Here is a 19,986-nt window from a genome sequence, read left to right on the forward strand (position 1 = left end):
AATTTATTTTTGAACCGTTCCTTGAAAAAAAGTGCAGATCAAATGAAAAAGAAACCAGAAAAAGTAATAAATTGCTGTTGATCATAACAGGAGTGAGTGATTGTATGAAAGGATATCAGTATTGGCATTTGTGTTGTTTCACTAACTTTGAGAAAATTCACTGTAGACAGCCACTGGGGGGGGGGGGTTTGAGGTGTGACTGGCCATTCCTGAATGACTCAGAGCTCAGCTGAATAGTCCTTAGCTGCATTTAGAGTAGTGGGAGGAGTTTTCCTTGCGCCTGAATAGGGACTGTCTCCCTTGCACAATGCTTTCTCCACCCCCTGTAGTCATACTGCACCAGTGAAGACAGAACTGGGTTGGACTGGGCTCAGAGACCCTTGCTCAAAGAGAACAAAGACAAAATGGGGTATAAATAGTAGACCTTAAAACCCAGAAGTTTAGTTCACTTCTGGACTGAAGAGGAAGCTGGAGAGCTGTGAGGACGAGTACTGCCCCTTTGCTGTGTGCTGTGTGGGGTTGGTCTGCAGTTGCTGTGTCTGCCAAGGAAAGGACAAAGACTGGAACTTTCTGTGAACCTGCTTGAAGAAGAATCTCCAAGGGCCTGAGTGTGCTGGCCTCCTGTTCTGAAGTCTCAGGGACACAAAGAATTCACCTCCAGCTCCCCTGAACTCTTTTGCTGAGAGTGCTGACCTGCCAGGAGGTGCCTACTGCCTACTGCCTGTTGTGTGTTTTTTAGGCCACTGGAGGTTGTCCCTGCTGTTGACAGCTGGAAGCAACTTGAAAAAAACAAGAAAACCTGTCTCCAATGCTGTCAGCGACGCCGCTGTGATGCCCCGACCTGCACCGAGGCCAGGGGCACTGCTCATGGACTTGCACAAAGCACCGCCCGGCATGCACCGCAGTTCCAACACCCTTTGATGCCTGCAGTTATCTGCATTTCCCGACACCAGTGTTTGCACCAACTCCGTCATCACCAGCGCCTGCATCCTGTTATCGCGGTGCCGATAACCGCCAAGGGTAACTCCACGAACTTGCTGACTTTGCATCGTCACAAAACTGATGCCTCACTACTGATGCAACTGTCTTCCCCGTCCTGAACACAACATGTCGCCTCCACACGGACACAACGACTCACCTCCCCAGCAGCAGCCAGGGAGCCGGCAAAGACCTCGGCACCGACTCCTCACCTCCATGACGCTGTGCATCATCATAGACTTCATTTCCAAGGTGCTGTTTGTTTGGGGGTCCGTGTGATCAGTGTCTGATGTATAAACCAATTGAATCTTGCATGTGTGTTGGTAATGAAAAGTGTATTGTATTTCATGAAAATTATGCATCACCACCTGCGGTTGACATATGGCGTCATACATGATCAACTGTGCATATCTTGATTTAGATGTGCTAAATTTACCCTGCACTTGTAGGGAGTGTTCTTTCTGACATTGTATAGTTTTTGGTAGAGTGGTTGCCTCAGACTGGTTTGTGTGTCTCTTCATTTATGCCCACTAAGCGAACAAGTAACTGATTTGTACATGCCTCAGTCCCCCTATAATGTCATTCGAGTGGAGAGTCACATGACACACACTTCATTCTGTGTTGGCACTTGGAATGAGTGCCTTAAGTCTTCACTCTGTATACTATATCTTGCAGATATTGAAGTCTTACATTTGATTGTACATCTTTCACTACTATCTCTCCAACCAATGGCTGCCATTACTAACCTGTTTCATCCTTTTCTCTTTGTTGCCACTCTGTCCTCATTAGCATCCTCTTTGAGTGGGCTTGAGATGGTCTCTTCAGTCACTGATGGGTTCAGCAATTAAGAAAGAGACAAATATGCTGACTCTGTGCAAAGCATGATGCTTGCTTCTTTTTCTAACCTGAGGGATGTGCCTCTAGCACCAATACTATTGCACAAATAGCCATAAAGGTCTACCTGTGACTGCAGGAGCAGGTGCCATTATTTACCTGTTGGCCTCACAAAACTGTCTTGACAGCATGATTGACTGCCAATGTTGGTAATATATTTTGCCATAGGCGCTCTCTTCAGCAGAGTTAATAACTTATTTGGAAAATGTGGCATTTTTGAGTATCGATGATGGCTTAATTTCTTAGTCCTTAGGGCTCTTTACGTCATCTTGCTTACAACTCATTTGCCATTGTGGGATCAGGTGAACTTGTCTGGCACCCTTCGAAGGGGTGGTGTCATCTAGACTAAGTGTATGTGTTTGCTTTGTACTGCTTTTACATTTTGTTCTGCCTTGGTCATCATGGGTACCGAGGGCCCAGTTCTCTCTGGCTTCCCCTTGGTTGCTCTCCTGTTGCCTGGTTTGCCTTTTCCCTTCAGCTGCTTTGAACCGCTACTTGTGATCTATATGAACTTGTTGTAACTTGCAGGTAGCATTTGATAGTAGTGGCTGACTTGCTGTACAGGTGTTGATTGATTTGTACTGTATAAACAAAAAATGGGACAACCCAGTATCCACAGCAACCTGATTCAGTATATATTAACATAAATAATGGTTCCCTTATGGAAGCTATTAGCCTTTGCTTCCTAGGCAGTTGTAATGAAATGTTCTGAAGTGAAATCAGAGTTTGTAAAGGACCAGCTGATTAATAGATAACCATATATAGAAAAAAGCACAGGCTTGTGCAAGCATTGGGTATATACATTACATATATACAATGAAAGTATCTTACAAACATGCTTTAAAAAAACAAATAAAATACTAGTAGGTACTCCTTATGAATGGTGCAGTGTTGGTGAAAGGTGAAAGATAGCGAACAGTAGTGCGAGGTTATAAATAAAATAAACAATTGTTAACTTAAGTTGCTTAAGTTTTAGTGATAGGGAGCCTAGGTCGCAAATGACTATATAGGTTCCACCATTAACAAACAATAGTTAAACTCAACACATTTAAGTCAATGCTTTGACCCCTAAATATCAAATTGAGTCTTCATCAGGACCAAAGTAGTAGACATCTCCTAATCAAGGTTACTTTTATGTAGAACACAATCCCCTGAGAGATCCATTTTTCATGTTAGTTTAATTTGTACTGTAATCATCGATAAGATGTTTATCAGTTGTTTCAGTTCATACACTATGGCAAGTATGACTGGCGCTCTGTAGAATAATTTGTGTTTGAAGATGGGTCCTTGGCATTGTTGGTTAGATGTGAGGGTGACAATGACTACTGAGAGCAGGTGGAAGATATTGGATAGAAATGGGGTGTTTCTTGATGCTACTCTACACGCTGCACCACAGAGAGGTATTAATGTATTTCAACCTCTTGTTGATTGGGCGGACAGGCTATTGATACAACGGCCTCTGTTTCTTAGTACAAGTCTCTGTGTGCCATGCATAGCGGTGACATTAATTTGTCTACGTGCTTTGAGTCCATTGTTTATTTTGTTATTCTGTTCCTTGTCTGTAGGTGAGCAGCAGTACTTACTTTGTAGAATAAGTGCCAGGGCCAAAGTTTTACTTAGAAGCCAGCAACCAGCGATATCAAATGACAGGTTGCTGAATTCCAAGGCAGCGTAGTCCAGATTCCACCTTATGCCTATTTTGTCCACCACAAGAAACATTCTGCCCCTTTATCCCACTCTCTCAGCTTATTTTTCATCCCTGCCTTCTTTCTTTGTCTCTATTTCTCTGTCGTTCTCTTCCTCTCTCCTTCTTTCTGGCTGTTATGTTTTCCTCTCTCTTGGTTTGGGTTAAAGTCTGAAGAGGAAAAGTAAGTGCCAGCCCCCATATATCAGTGCCGGTGGGCCCCACCTGTAAAATCAAGCACTGGTGAGCAGTATAATTTATCTCTATACAGTTAACTTATCTTTCTTATTTCTTGGCCACACAGATATGCTTGCACCTTTGGCCACATGCTTATTGGCATATCAGAGGTGCAGTCTGCTGAACTTTTAGATATTTTAATTTCCATTGCATCCTAATTCCCCTTCTTGCCCTTCCAGGCAATCACTTGCTCCTTAAACTGGCTCTGCTTGCTAACCTGCCAATTTCTTCTCAAATTGAATGTGTTTATTTATATATGGTTTTGTGTAGCATGGCCATGACCCAAGGGTGAAGATGCATGGAAGGAAGGACTTTGCTTAGCTGTGGTCTTTATTCACAAAAAAACCCTCAATAGGATACCCTTTATAGATCTTGTCAGAATTATTGATTAAGGATTCAGTATGGAATTGGGAGTTGACTGTGTGGCGGTCAAAGACACTGGAAGGTTTGGGTTGCTTGTATTATGCCTATTCTTATCTGTCTGTTATAATTTTTACAATTAGGGTGTGCGTTTTATTCTGTATTTTCCACCTGTGTGCTTGTAGGGGTCGTTTCTGTGAGTCTTTTCCTCAACTTCGATAATTTCACTGAAGTGGCCTTAATGAATATTATCTATTTGTTCTTTTTTCAAAAAATATTATTTAATACACTATGAACTGTTTATGTGTGTAAACATTTTGTATTCCTTCTTCATGGGTACATTGTATCCAAATAAACAGATTAATGGTTGATTGAATCATCTCAATTATATCTTTTGTAAAATACAAGAACAGAAATTTTGATGGAAATCATTGCGATATTGCACTATTGAGACATCACTGGCAACACCTGAGATAGGATTGCCACACTTATTTTATTTGTGCCTTTACAGAAGTGAATCACCCATATTACCTTTAGAAACAATCAAAGCAAGCTTTCTTCTACTTAGTTTTCTTTGTGTGTCTGCATCCCTCTTTCACTGTTTATGTTCCTATGTGTTGACATAGCATCTCTTTGGGTGGTCTGTGTTCCCGGGAAACTATAATCTCTATTTAGGTCTCCTCATAGTCTTAGCAAGAAGGCTCGAGTAAATGAAGCAAAATATGCCGTATTAAAGGTAAACAAAAAGGGAGATATATGTTAACAATGGTCCCAGGGACATTCTTAAGGATTTCTGGGGCCCTGGGCCAAACGTATTTTGGGGACCCCTGTTAAGAACAGATTTGAATTTATGATTCTATTTCAGCTCTTGCATGCCCTCTTTGGCTAGGTCCCTGACAGTGCACAGGTACACTTGTCCAAATTCAAAATGTGTTTACATCTAATCTTCAGGGATAGTTTTGCGTGTTTTAAATATTGTAACACAGCAGCAGTTCACCAATATTACTGCAAATAATCTCTGTGACACCCTCCCATTTCTCATATGCGAGGCCCTGTTTTGATCTAAAAGAAACTATGTTTATGGATGCTGCACGAAACAAACACATTTCCCTGAAAAATGTCTGTTGTGGACTCTCACACATCACGTACATTAAAAATAAATTAAAGGAAAACGGTATTTAAAACAATCTGTTTAAGAAATAATTACGGTCATTAGGACAAGACTCTGCAGAACAGAGATGAGCCCACTTTGCCCATGCATTAAAACATCTCTGAATGGTCCTCATGGAATCATTCACAAAATAACCTACAGGTTAATCTATGATATCTAGTGTTTTTAATATACATATATATATTTGTTAAATAACCAAAGGTTACAGGGACATTATAGTTAGGTTCAGACTTTACATATATAAAACCATAGAAATTCTGCAGCTATAGTTATTGTTATCTCAAGAAAATATAATTAATGCCCTAAATTTATGTGTGTAAAATCTGAAGCTAAGTACAACGTCCTTGGAACTTTTGTTTTTGTGTGTGAATTTCTAAGGTGTTTTTAATTCTATTTCCTAACTATAACATGCCTGTAACCCTTATTTTTTTCTATAGATTTCTACGTTTTTTAATGCTATTTCCTAACTATAATGCCCCAGTACCCTTTGTTTTTCAGTGAGTTTCTACCTTTTTTAAATGTTAAGTAATATTTAATTACCAAACATTAATTCAACTTCCGCTATGCACAGCCAATAGCTGTGCATGGTGGGTATTTGGCCAAAGGGACTGGCATGTGGCTAGGCCCTGCAGCCAACCCCCTCATGCAGGCAACCTTACTCTGCGCACAGGCTTTAGCCGTGCACAGTGGGGCATTGACCACAAGGCCTGGTCTGTGGCCAGGCCCTGGGGTTGGACAAAAGGTCTGGCCTCCAGCCAGCCCCTCAAAGTCAGCCAATATGTGCCCCCCTCCCCAGGATGCTATTGGCCCTGGCGATCCCATTCTCTGGGGGCCGACAACATATTTCATGGGTAGGGGGCACGTAGACCTCCTCCCCAGGTCGATTTTGCACCTGGAGATCCCAGGTCCCAGCACATTTTGTAGGGGAGGGGGGCACGTGACCCTCTCCCTGGGTTTATTTTGGCCCAGGGACCCCATCCCCCGGGGCCCAGTGTATTGTTTAGGGGAGGGGGCACCTGGTTCCCCTCCCTGACCGATTTTTGTCTTGAGGACCCTTCCCTTGGGTCCTGGACATACTCCAAAAAGAGGGAGGGGGCATGCAGCTCACACCTGGCTGATTTTGGCCTCAGGGACCCCATCGCCCTGGGCCCAGATGTATTGCAATAGGGGGAGGAGAGCACACAGCTCTCCTCCCTGGGCCGATATCGATCTGGGGGACCCAATCCCCCAGGATCTGGCCAATGGCCAAACGTGGAGGGGGCCACGTGACCCCCACCCTGGCCGATTTCAGCCCATTGGACCCCATTCCCCGGGCCCAACCAACAAAGGGTTGGTGCCCTGGTGCCCACCCAAAGCACCCACAACACTATGGTTGAGGTCTGCAGGGGGAGTCCCTTGGTCCCACCTGGAGCCACGCCTCCAGCAGGAGTCGACTGCTTTAGCCCACAGGAAGCAGCTATAAATGCTCCTCCCTGTGGGCAGGAGCAATCTTTTCATCTGTTTCCCTGTCCGCTTCGGGGTGGCCAGGGAAACAGATGAAAAGTCTGGTCCCAGTGGGCGGGATTAGTTTTCATGCTCCCATCCACTGGGAGCGGATTGGTGCTTGCTCCCACTATGCAGGAGTTTTTAAATTGCTCCACAAAGCGAGAGTAAGCACAGGTTTCCCTGCCCGCCCCAGTGTGGGCAGGAAAACTGCTGTGCCCCAGGGGTGGACTACCAGGGACGTACCCTGAGCCAGCCCTGGGGGATGGGGTCCCCAGAGCCATTTATGGTTCAGAGAGGGGGCGCCCATGGCCTCCCTCCCCTTTGCAGTTGAGGCCAGGCCTCTGGGTTTGGGGTCCTCAGGGACCAAAATCGGCCTTGAGGAGGGGGGGCTGGGTGCCCCCTCCTCTTTTTTTAATCTGGCGAGGTCCTGGGGGATGGGGTTCCCAGGGCTGAAATCGGCCTGGGTAGGGAGGCCGATGTCTATTATAAATTACACTTACACTCCTGACCTGTATTAGCTGCCAGAAAAGCAGTAAACGACCATTAGTGGTCTGAAACACCATTAAGTCTGATGCATTGAAACACAAGTGATGGTTTGAATTTCATATTACATGCCTTTAAAGTTTTAGGTTTTTCACCCACTTGCTCCAACAGTGCAACACTAATAAACAAATATGAAGTACTGAATATTAAGATTGTTTGTTGTTCTTAAAGAGTAAACTGTGTGGTACCAGATCTCTCTTCTTTAATAATAAAATGTGTAAAAGTCAAAAAGTTTCTTCTAGAAACTGACTTCAGAACAGTTGTTCAAACTCTTGTACTTGTGCCTCTGGATAGTGATAATGCCTTACTCCAAAGCCCTCCTGCTCCACTCCACATTGGCACCCTTCATGGGCATCATACATCCCCCAACACGTCTCCGCCAGGGCGTGTAGAAATACGATCACATCACACCTACCCTAATGCATTCCCATTAACTCCCCTTGCCAGCCTGCATCATCTTCGAAACTATGCATTGATTACAAAGCCATCACAACCAGCATCCCCACTTATCTTTCAGACAAGCTTACCATCTCTGGTGGTTCTCAGCACATTTGCAGCCACGACACTATCAGACTGTCAACTAAGAAGTGTATAAAAGGAAAAACAAACCAACAGCCCTTTTCCATCTATGCACACATGGTCTGGAAAAACATCCCAGTATCCCTGTATCCTTCTGAACTGCCCAATGCTCCTCCAATATAGGAAAGAGACTTAAAAGCTTACCCCTTTAAAGAAGACTACATCACTTTACGTTAACTGTCCACAACTCGGCAACTACAGCGCTTCACTGCCTTTTGGCTAGGTTCACGCTATAGAAATACCATATACATACATGCACATTAAATTAGAGTTTTGGTCAAAACCTCCTTCTGAACGATGTAGCAGCCCAAAAGTAGATTTACAGTTTTATTACAAAACCACTTAAGGAATTGAAGCCTATTACATATTCACATCATCATTTAAAATGAAGAATATACATTTAAAGTGATGACCATTTAGTTATTGATACCAATATGATTTCATGGCATACAGTTTTAAAAATGTAGACCAACCAATTAAAATTAAATGTAGGCTAAATCATGTTACATTCTGTAAATTAATGAAGATACCATATAAATATGGCTAAAGTAACATGTATGTGTATTTTGGTCCCGCATTTCGGGGCTTCATACCATGAATATACCTTGGTCAAAGGTAGAGCAACTAATGCCTGGACAGTCACTTATTCAATATTTACTAACAATACTCTGAGCCTAACTGCGTTAGTGCTGTAGGATTTGTACATCTGTGACTGTGAAGATTGTGTTGTCTCTCTTTATGCTTTTCTCTCACTGGAAAACCGAGGATATTCACCCTTAAAAATCGCCACCTGACGCCACCCTTTTGTATTAATGGCACTCAGATTTTCTAGAACAGTTTTTATCTGAGTGCTCTCAACTTCTAAATCCCAAACCAGCGAGCAACCTGAATTCCGTACAATATACGCTGCCACTATCACATGAAACCAACACAGCTGATTGGCCTATAGGGCAACGAAGCTCTGCCCGACAGGCTGGTCTGTCTGGTCAGTGTGTGGGCCAGTTTTGTGGCCGTTTATAAAACTATTTTATGGTCTGCTGGACTGCTTTTTACTGTTGATTTCCCTGATATTAAAACATGCATACAGCAAGCTCAAATACATGAGGTCTTCCGAAACTTGCAAAACACTTATACAGCTTGTCTTTGCAAGCTCGAACCTGCCCCATTTTCTAAACATGGACCACCTTTTTAGCTTTCTAATTCGCTAATAAGGCCCACATTATTTTGGTGCCCAGGCCTATTTTCTGTCCACGTCCGACTCTGCTATTATTCAATATTCGCACTTTCACTTAACATCCAATAGCAGCACTCAATGGTAATACCGCGCACCATCATTCCAATCTCACCCTCCCATGATTATAACCAAAGTGTGCCTGGTAGAGAGACCCCACTTAAAGCCATATAGTAGACCGAAAGAAGCCAAATTAATAGCACTGTTTTGCACCACACCAACATTCACCCTAGAAACGTACAGAATATTGGCATAAGCATAGCACCTCCTTGCTCACAATGTTGAATTATAAGGCACTGGTTTGAGTTAAGATCCATGTATATGAATAGCTATACTCTGTACAAGCACTAGGCAGTTGACACCTCCATGGAACGAAAAACAGATGGTCCTTCGGCTCCCACCCAGATACACCTAGATACACTAAGATCTGCCTCGATTGAAGTTGTTTTACAGTCACTGTAACTCAGAAACCATTTTGAATTTTGACACTGTACAAGCTCTCTTAACCACACACACCCAGACAGAAAGAAAATAAAACACATGATCAGCAACTGTTCCTCCAGCCCAACTGGAGACTCTCCTAGATCAGGAAAAAAGGGCACTTAGTTAGAGAACACGCCATGATGCCATAACAATAATAGTTGCACTCTAAAAATGGTAATTACATGGCAAGAATTATGAGTAATGAATGGAAGAAAGAGATGATGCTAAATTTAGCCTCCAAATAGGGCTAGTATGGGCCTAGAAAGAGAAGAAACAGTACCATGCAGATGCCCAGCGCGGTCCAGTCAAATGATGGAGTAATCATAGAGAAAATGTATTTTCGATATATTAATACACATACTGTATATCAAAGGGTAGGGCTGTTGTCTTTGGCAAGGGAGGACTTGTTTTTCTCCTCCCACAAAAGACTGAGAAAGGAGTGTTTGAGTAACAATGAGAAAACGAACTGCATGTACTGGCTTTGGATGGCACAGGGAAACCGCAGCAAGTTGGGACGCATCGTGTAGCAGAACAGGACAGGACAGGACCGCATTATCGCGTTGTACCGCTGTCTGTACTTGAACACGGACACTTCCTGTCAGCCTGTGTGTAACCAGTCCCTCCTCCGTGCCTGGAAGGACGCGCGCTGCAGTGCGGAGCGTCACGTAGCAAAGGCGGACATCCATGACAACTGCTGATAAAAAAAAGAGTAAAGGTTTACAAGGGAAAGGCAGCGGGGGGTAATGTAAACAGCTGGTTAATGTTCCCCCACTTTACCTTTCTCTGTTTACTTTTCTAACTGTGCTACTGACCTGAACTCTTATTCTTAAATCAACGGGACCCAAAGGTGGGTGAACTTCTGCAGTTTGTCGCAGAAATAAAATGCATGCGATCACTGAATTCCGAGCTTGCCCACAATACCCGATTTGTTGCCGTTTAAACGGCCACCTAGGACCTCCCTTGAATGTTCACCGCTAGGTGCATGGTGCCTGACTTGCTGCTGCGCGTCAGCCCTGTACTCTATATTCAACGTTTACATATTGAGGTCCATGACAAGATGACAGGGGTTAAAACTAAATAATTGACAGGTAGCATTTTATAGCTTTACAAGACTACGCTGCAAGTGTATATCATATGTAATGTGACTCTGGACAGTTAAAGTGCGACTTTATTATTATTCTGTTTTGTTTGTTCCCATGGGCTTGCTGTCACGTTTTAAATTAACCTAGTTTCAGCACCTAGCCATTACCAACAGCGCTTACAACAAGCGGCCGACCTCACGAGAATCCAATTGCAGAAGTATCTCCCAAACAAGCAGCAGCTGTAATCGTCTGAGACGAAACGCTGCGAGCCGTACACGTGCACATCGCCTGTCCGGGCGCGTGCACATCTCCTGTCCCCCTTCCAAACAAAAATCGATGACAATAGTCTCGCCAAGCGAGCAACGCATGCTCTGCGTCGCTAGGCGAGACCTAAAAATCACTCTTTCGGGACCAAGATCTATTTTTTTGCCAAATTTGGTGTACTTCTGTTCCATGGTTCGGGCTGCAGTCGTGTCTAAAATCCCTAGGGGAAATTGCATGGGGAAAGCACTTTATGGGATCCCCACTTTTTTTCAGCCCTTGCTTGACAAATCTCCCCTGAAACTTTTGAGAAAACAGCTGAATAGACTGAAACACTATTTTGAAACTTTCATGAAGATTCATCAAATGATCCCAAAGTTATTAGCAAAACAAACAATGATTTTCCTATGGAAACTAGGTCCTAACTATAACTACCTACTGCCGACTGCCAGTAGGTACTACATATATATGTGTATATATACATTTTTTTATTTTTATGAGTTTTATATAGTGCAAACTTGACCCGAATCGGGTATCAGAGCGCTTTACATAGCAACAGTTGCATTACATGAGGACACATACATTTTTGTTAGGCACGGGGAGATTAAGTGATTTGCCCAGAATCACAGGATGTTCAGCGTCATTGTCGAGACTTGAACCACCCTAGCCGTTAGGCCAACCCCTCATATATATATATATATATATATATATATATATATATATATATATATATATATATATATATATATATATATATATATATATATATATATATATATATTGCAATGAAGTTCTCCCATAAATCCTAGGAAGAATGACGAGCCACTCCGTAGTCTGCAGGTAAGTGTAAAGTTTATTCACACCAGACGACGCGTTTCGGCTGACACGCAGCCTTGGTCACATGACCTCGCTCCTGAACCAGGAAGTATATATTGTCATTGGTTCCGGGCACGTCGCAGCGTGCACAAACAAAAGTAAAAGTAAAAACAGACTTAATATCAGTCTTTCTTTTCATACAATAATTTCGTGATTGAAAACAATTCCTTCTTGATATATTAATGCTTTCCCTTTGGTTTACATGTTAGGCGGCCAATTTACAAATTGTTATAAACATTATTGCATATACTTGATATAATGTTGTTCGTGACAGTCGATGTTTTAGTTTTTCACATATAAGTTGTTGATACATGGAATAATATCGAGATCCCTGCAGTTGGGTTATATAGTTAAGTACGCGCAGTGGTAGGTAGAAGGATTCCCAAGGTTGTGATCACATATATAAATGTCCAAAATCAATGAGTCCAAATTTTAAATATTAACGCTACTGGTATAGTACCAGGGAGTGCTTGAGCCTAATATTTATTTAAAGAAGGCCACAACTGGAAATAATAGCATCAAACTATAGGTATAGTACCCCAAAACTCTATACGAGTCCCATAAGTGAACAATGTGCGCATACCACGAACTTAGCCAGTATATTCTATCGGTGACTATTGATGGTGAATTCATCTATTCATAGGCCCCAGGCTGCAGAAACGAAAAAGAGAAGGAATAGTCAATTGTTAGTGTATATTACATTAAAACCAAACTGTCACTAAACAACCCATGTATGTATCTGGCCATGGGGTACATTCAGAAAGCATAACAATACAATTGAAAACAGAACCATACAATTAAGAGTAAAAAAGGAGTAAACAGTCATTAGAATTCAGATTTTGAACTGGTTACTACAGTGGCGAGGGAAACAGAATAAAAAAAGGGGGGGGGGAAGGAAAGGGGAGAGCAAGGAGGAGATGAAATTTGCCCTCAAACCTTTTTCAGCAAACAATACTACGATAATATTTACAAATGTGAATACATTTCCTCATCATTATTAAGACCAATTGGAAATAGACTGCCTGTTTGTAAAATAAAACGAGATTCGAGTCGCCTCAGTGATTGTATTCTATTCCCACCTCTAGGGTGTTTGGGCACACTATCTAGTGCGAAGAATTTTGCTTTCATCCAATCACTGGAATGATGCTCCTTGAAGTGCCTGGCAGTGCTATAACTTAGATCTTGATTTGTTATAGCCCGCCAGTGCTCCAAGATTCGTTTTTTCACTGGGAATGTAGTGGACCCTACATACCATTTTGGGCACGGGCATGTGATGGCATACACTACATGGTCAGTGTTGCAGTGGATCAATTTGGGGATCCTCCACACTTTGCCTGTTCTTTGTCGTACAACTTCTTTCATATCTTCAGAATGGCTGCAAGCTTTGCATTTTTTGCATCGCTTAAAACCCTTTCCTTGTTCCAGCCAAGTTCCTTTTTTGGGGTTCAGATGGCTATTGACCAGCATGTCTTTCAGGGATGGACACTTTCTAAAGGAAAAAGAAGGGCAAGATCCAATTTTGGCTGATAGCATTTTATCCTGTGTTAAGATGTCCCACCTATTTTTCAAAATATTCTTCAACTGATTAGTTTGTGAAGAATAGGTGGTTACAAATCTAATAGGTGTCAGATCAGTTGGGGCGTTAGTTGGTTTAGTAGATGCTTTAAAAAGGGCCGCTGTTCTGCTGATATTGTCTGCTTTTTTAGTACCTTTCATGAGCATTTTCCCAGTGTAGCCCCTCTCCTTCAGTCTGTTTACCATCATTTCTTTGGTGTTCAGATATTCTCTCTCAGTACTGCAATTTCGTTTTGCTCTGAGGAATTCCCCATAAGGTAGACTCCACCTAAAACTCGGGAGGTGGCAGCTGGTGGCATGTAAAATGCTATTTCCAGAAGTTTCTTTTCTGAAGAGAGTGGTTGTCAAGATATTGTTACTGACCATGAGTTTAATGTCCAAAAAGTTTACTGTCTGTTGGCTATGTACCATCGTAAACTTTAAATTCATGCTGTTCTCATTGAGAGTGTCGTAGAAAATAAGAAGTTCATTCTCACTTCCTTCCCAAATAAAAAAGATGTCGTCTATGTACCGTAGCCATAGATTGATCTTTTGGGTCCATTTGTCCATATCTTCATTCCAGAGCACTTGCTTCTCCCACCAGCCCACGGTAAGATTCGCGTAGCTGGGAGCGAAGCAAGTGCCCATAGAAGTACCTTGTGTTTGTTTATACAGGTTGCCATTAAACAAAAACACATTCTCAGTGAGACACATCTCTATCATTTGGAGAATCATGTGTGTGTGGTTAGACAGGTGTGTGCTCCTAGTTTTTAGGAAATCATGGCAGGCTCTTACCCCATCATTATGACGTATGCTTGTATAAAGGCTTTCTACGTCAAGGCATACCATCCAGCAATTGGGTCCCCAGTGGAGATTCTCAATTTTCTGGAGAAAATCTTTGGTATCCCTGACGTAGGAGCTGAGATCTTTAACAAAAGGGAAGAGAAAGTGGTCAATGTATATTGAGGTATTCTCGAACAAACTGTTCTTTGAAGAAACTATGGGACGTCCCGGTGGATTCACGGGGTTTTTGTGTACTTTGGGTAATAGGTAGAAGGTGGGTGTCGTCGGTGTGGTGTTAATCAGGAACCTACTTTCATCCCAATTCAGAAGCTCATCTTGTGTCCATTTGTCTACCATATGATGGTATCTTTTTTGCAGTTTCTCAAGATAGCCCTTGTCTACTCTCTCATAGCATACACTGTCCGAGAGTTGTCTATTAGCTTCTCTAATGTATGCTTCCCTATCCATAATGATCACATTGCCCCCTTTATCGGAAGGTTTGATCACTATGTTTTCATCTTTTTGTAGAGCAATTACCGCATCCCATTGCTTTTTAGTGACATTTCTCCTATGTGTGTGCATCAATGTGAGTTTGTTCAAATCATGGATCACAGCATCCTGGAAAACATCGACATTATCTTTGGGCGTCTGCGGGATATACTTAGACTTAGGTCTAAAATCAGTTTTCACAGCATGAATGTGTTCGTGATTCTGTTCTGTGTCTGCCTCACTATGTAAGGTTATATCCACTAGGTCTGAAGGAGTGTTGTCCAAGGGGAGAGACTGTGTCAGATCAGGGTTAACATTAGCCAAATCACATAAGGTATTCAAGAGTACAAGGTCATTATTCTCATGGGCACTGTCCTCACTCGTGATGGTGTTAGAGAGCCCAGGACAGCGGTTGACAGTTTGCATTTTCTTATTGCTAGCATGTATTTTACATAGTTTCAATTTTCTGATGAATTTATACAAATCAATTTGTACTTGTGCATAATCAAGAGGGTTATCTGGACAAAAAGACAAACCTAAGCTGAGTACATTTCTGTCAGTGTCAGTTAAAACTCTCTTAGATAGGTTCATTACCGTTAATGCTGCTGCTGTGTCAGTCATGCCTGCTTCTTTGTCAGTTGCCCACGTGTTCCCATGCTGACCAAACTCTTCTTTCCTTCGACGTTGTCTCCTTTTTGTGCTCTGGTTGCGCCTCCTTGACCTCTTCCTCTTGGTCGTCCTCTTTCCGAATGTTCCATACTCATTTGTATGAGGCGCATTTCCTCGGAAAAAGAAGTCACTTCTGGTGTAGTTGATGCATTGCTGTCCACAGACTCTAAATCCGAACTTAAATCCGTTGTTGATGCATAGAGCGTTTTTTCGGCTCTGCCCATAGTTTTCTCCTTCGAAAGTTCGTTTCTTGCTTTGTCAAATTTTCTCGCAAACGTGAGAATTCTTCCCATCATGTAATCATGCTCATCGCGTTCGAACTTGTTCTGTTTTCGTTTCACAATGTCCGACTCAAATTTTTTCATTCTTTCTTCGATAGCTGTCAATGTTTTACGAACCTCTTCTTGGTCACTTTCTTTTTCAAGATCGTCCAGTATAATCTGTATTTGAGTCATCAGATCTTCATGGTCTTCTCATGCGTTTTTAATCAACAGGTTCAACATGTTCTTTGAACATTCATGTGAGTTGCTCATCCAATCTTTAAGCAGTTGTGGTTTGGGATTATTTAAGGTGGGTATTGTAAAAATCCTCAATCCTCTCGGGATCCTGTTTACCTCAATGTAATTTTGCAGTGAGGTTGCTTCCCACCATCTGCTTATTTCTCGTTTCCTGAGCTTTTCGAGCGCGTTACCCTTTTGTTTGATATTCAGACATGTTGTTAAATGTCCGGTTTCCACGTTAGTCTGACTTGAGTCCTGATTCAATTTTTTCTTGAAAATGTTGTTTGCTGAGGCCTCCCGGCCCTTTAAATATTCTGATGCCATTTTTTGGTGTGCCAATCGTTAGCTTGCTCCACCGAGCAAGCGTTGGTTACTGCAGACCGCGCCCTTAGTTGCAAGTCTCGCAAAGGGCGTACCCTGATGCCGTTTGTCTTCGCTGGTGTCCGTCTTCGTTCAAGACGAAAAGCACTGGACTTCTGTTGTTATCCACTTCGTTGCCTGTAGATACTTACAGGGTTCCGAGAATCGGCATCGGCGGGCGTCACTCACACGGAAATCCAAATGAAGGTGTGGCGTTAACGTGAAAGCCCAGCCTGTCGGGTCGGGGCTCGTCAACGGACGCCACCGTTAACACATTGCAATGAAGTTCTCCCATAAATCCTAGGAAGAATGACGAGCCACTCCGTAGTCTGCAGGTAAGTGTAAAGTTTATTCACACCAGACGACGCGTTTCGGCTGACACGCAGCCTTGGTCACATGACCTCGCTCCTGAACCAGGAAGTATATATTGTCATTGGTTCCGGGCACGTCGCAGCGTGCACAAACAAAAGTAAAAGTAAAAACAGACTTAATATCAGTCTTTCTTTTCATACAATAATTTCGTGATTGAAAACAATTCCTTCTTGATATATTAATGCTTTCCCTTTGGTTTACATGTTAGGCGGCCAATTTACAAATTGTTATAAACATTATTGCATATACTTGATATAATGTTGTTCGTGACAGTCGATGTTTTAGTTTTTCACATATAAGTTGTTGATACATGGAATAATATCGAGATCCCTGCAGTTGGGTTATATAGTTAAGTACGCGCAGTGGTAGGTAGAAGGATTCCCAAGGTTGTGATCACATATATAAATGTCCAAAATCAATGAGTCCAAATTTTAAATATTAACGCTACTGGTATAGTACCAGGGAGTGCTTGAGCCTAATATTTATTTAAAGAAGGCCACAACTGGAAATAATAGCATCAAACTATAGGTATAGTACCCCAAAACTCTATACGAGTCCCATAAGTGAACAATGTGCGCATACCACGAACTTAGCCAGTATATTCTATCGGTATATATATATATATATATATATATATATATATATATATATATATATATATATATATATATATATATATATATATATATATATATATATATATATATATATATATATATATATATATATATATATATATATGCAAAAAAGAAGCAGAGAACTCTGGGTAGTTCTCAAGTTTAGGTGGAAAGCAGCCCCTGTATGGAGCACTCTCAACACCAGCGACACTCTAGATCTGCTCATCTCAAATGTCTGTTTTTCTATCAAAATCTTTAAGCATTGGATTAGCACAGTGCCATCCACGCCGAGTTAGAAAAGGACAAAGTCTTTTGCCATTTGTGTCAGGGGTTGCTTTTACTCATTTCAGGTTGGCTTGATTGGTATTTTACCAATTCAAAGCTGTAATACAGTGCCTGGAGTGGTAATTGGCTTTTGTCATTTTACAGCTCGGCAAGGACAGCACTGTGCTAGTCCTATGCTTAAAGACTTTGCTGTACAAATGGCAAAAGACTTTGTCCTTTTCTAACTCGGCGTGGATGGCACTGTGCTAATCCAATGCTTAAAGATTTTGATAGAAAAACAGACATTTGAGATGAGCAGATCTAGAGTATCGCTGGTGTTGAGAGTGCTCCATACTGGAGCTGCTTTCCACCTAAATTTGAGAACTACCCAGAGTTCTCTGCTTCTTTTTTGCATAATTTATTCGTCACTCTATGCCTGAAAGGGTATTACGCGTTTTTCCCATGCATTTTTCCATAGGACCTTTAGACAGGGCTACAGCCCGAACGGCTGATCAGAATTTAATGAAATTTGGCAGAGAGGTAGTCCCCAGGTCAAGGAAGTGCCTTTTGTAGGTTTGGTGTAAATCTGTTCAGTAGATTCTGAGAAAATAGCCTTTAAATCAATATATATATCTGTGGCAGCTTACGGTGCGCTTACCGTGCGCTTACCGTGCGCTTACCGTACGCGTACGGTGGCGTGCGCGAGCGCGATTCTGATTGGCTCTTAGATCTTAGTAAACATTCGAGTCGGTCGAAACCAGGAAGCGGCGGCCGCCATTTTCTCTCTCGCTTCCTGAGTTGGGCAGCAAAAACGTACCCCAAATATATGTAAAGAGGCAGTTTCATGAGATCCTAACCACCCAGCATTGATACAGGGGTCCCCAAACCACCCCCAAGCCCCCAAAAATTTTTTGGGGGGAAAATCGCCGATTACGCTTACCGTACGCGCACGGTAAAAAATTTAAAAAAAAAAAACTATCCACATTCTCCCCACCCCGTGTGCAAATGGTGCCCGAAGAATACATTTCACAAAGATGCGCAAAATATGTCCCCCATGTGCGCATGGTGCGCGAAGCGCGTCGTGCGTACATGGCCCATCCTGCTTAACGTGGGCACGCGGTGCGCGCAGCGCACCGCGTGAGCACTGTGTGTGCACGGCACTAACTGCGTAAAGTGGGCGTGCGGTGCGCGAAGCGCACCGCGTGCTCACTGTGCGCGCACGGTGCGCGAAGCGCACCGTGCACGCACGGAACGAACTGCGTTAACTGGGCGCGCACACCACGAATGGCGTAAAGTAACTTAGCATTTAAAAAACCTTGCAAATTCACTGAAAAAACCATAGGTTTCACACATGTTATAGTTAGCTGGACATTTTACTGATAAAAAACCAATGAAATTCCCCCGTTATAGTTACTGCAGGCAACTATAACTCACGCGACCGCAATCTTCTGCTGATGACATATGTGTCTTTATGAAAAAAAAATATTTGTAATATATGTAAAGCTAAAATTTAATGGAAGAAGACATGGGCAAATAAGTGTCTAAATACAGTATTAGCATCAGCAGAGGATTGCGGTCGCGTGAGTTATAGTTGCCTGCAGTAACTATAACGGGGGAATTTCATTGGTTTTTTATCAGTAAAATGTCCAGCTAACTATAACATGTGTGAAACCTATGGTTTTTTCAGTGAATATATATATATATATATATATATATGTATATATACAAAAAAAACATAGGTTTCAGGGACGTTATAGTTAATTGGACATTTGACTCATATAAAACCAGAGAAATTCGCCCGTTATAGTTAGTTGAGCTAACTATTACTCGCGCGCCCGCAATGCACTGGTGATGACGTCACATATTACAACACTCATGACATGGTCAGTGACATCACTGATGACATCTCAAATGACATCACTGATGACATCATCCAGTGAATGTGCGTTTCTGTAAAGTGTAAATATTTTTCATAGATATCTATGCCAAGGTGTATTGAAGAATGAGTGGATTTACAAGTGCCTCAATGGATTATTTAGTAGGTGTGTGACTGACTTTATAAGGGAGTGATTGAACGTGTCTTACTGAATGCATGGGTTAGTGATTAAACTGTCTGAATGTCTGTATTAGTCTCTCAGTTGGTGTATAAGCGGCTGCATGGGTTGGTGAGTAGCTACATGAGTGTCTAAATGGGTTATTGATTTGTTGTCGGAGTATCTGTATGAGTGCCTGAGTGTCTGTGTGGGCGAGTGGGGGGTGTGTGACTCTGTACATAGATGTCTGAGTGGGGGATTCACTGGTTGTATGGATTCAAAAGTGCATCTGGGAAGGGCTGTATGGGTGAGTTAGTGTGTGTATGGGTGTGTTGGTGAGTGAATGAATGTCTCAGTGGTATATGTGTGAGTAACTACATATGTTTTAATGCAGTATATGTGAGTGTTGGAGTATATAAATGACTATACGTGAGAGTAAGTTATTTGAAGAGTGGGTGTATAAATGAGTGTCTGCTTGTAT

Source organism: Triturus cristatus, chromosome 6, assembly GCF_964204655.1.
Source record: "Triturus cristatus chromosome 6, aTriCri1.1, whole genome shotgun sequence".
In the NCBI taxonomy this organism is placed as follows: domain Eukaryota; kingdom Metazoa; phylum Chordata; class Amphibia; order Caudata; family Salamandridae; genus Triturus; species Triturus cristatus.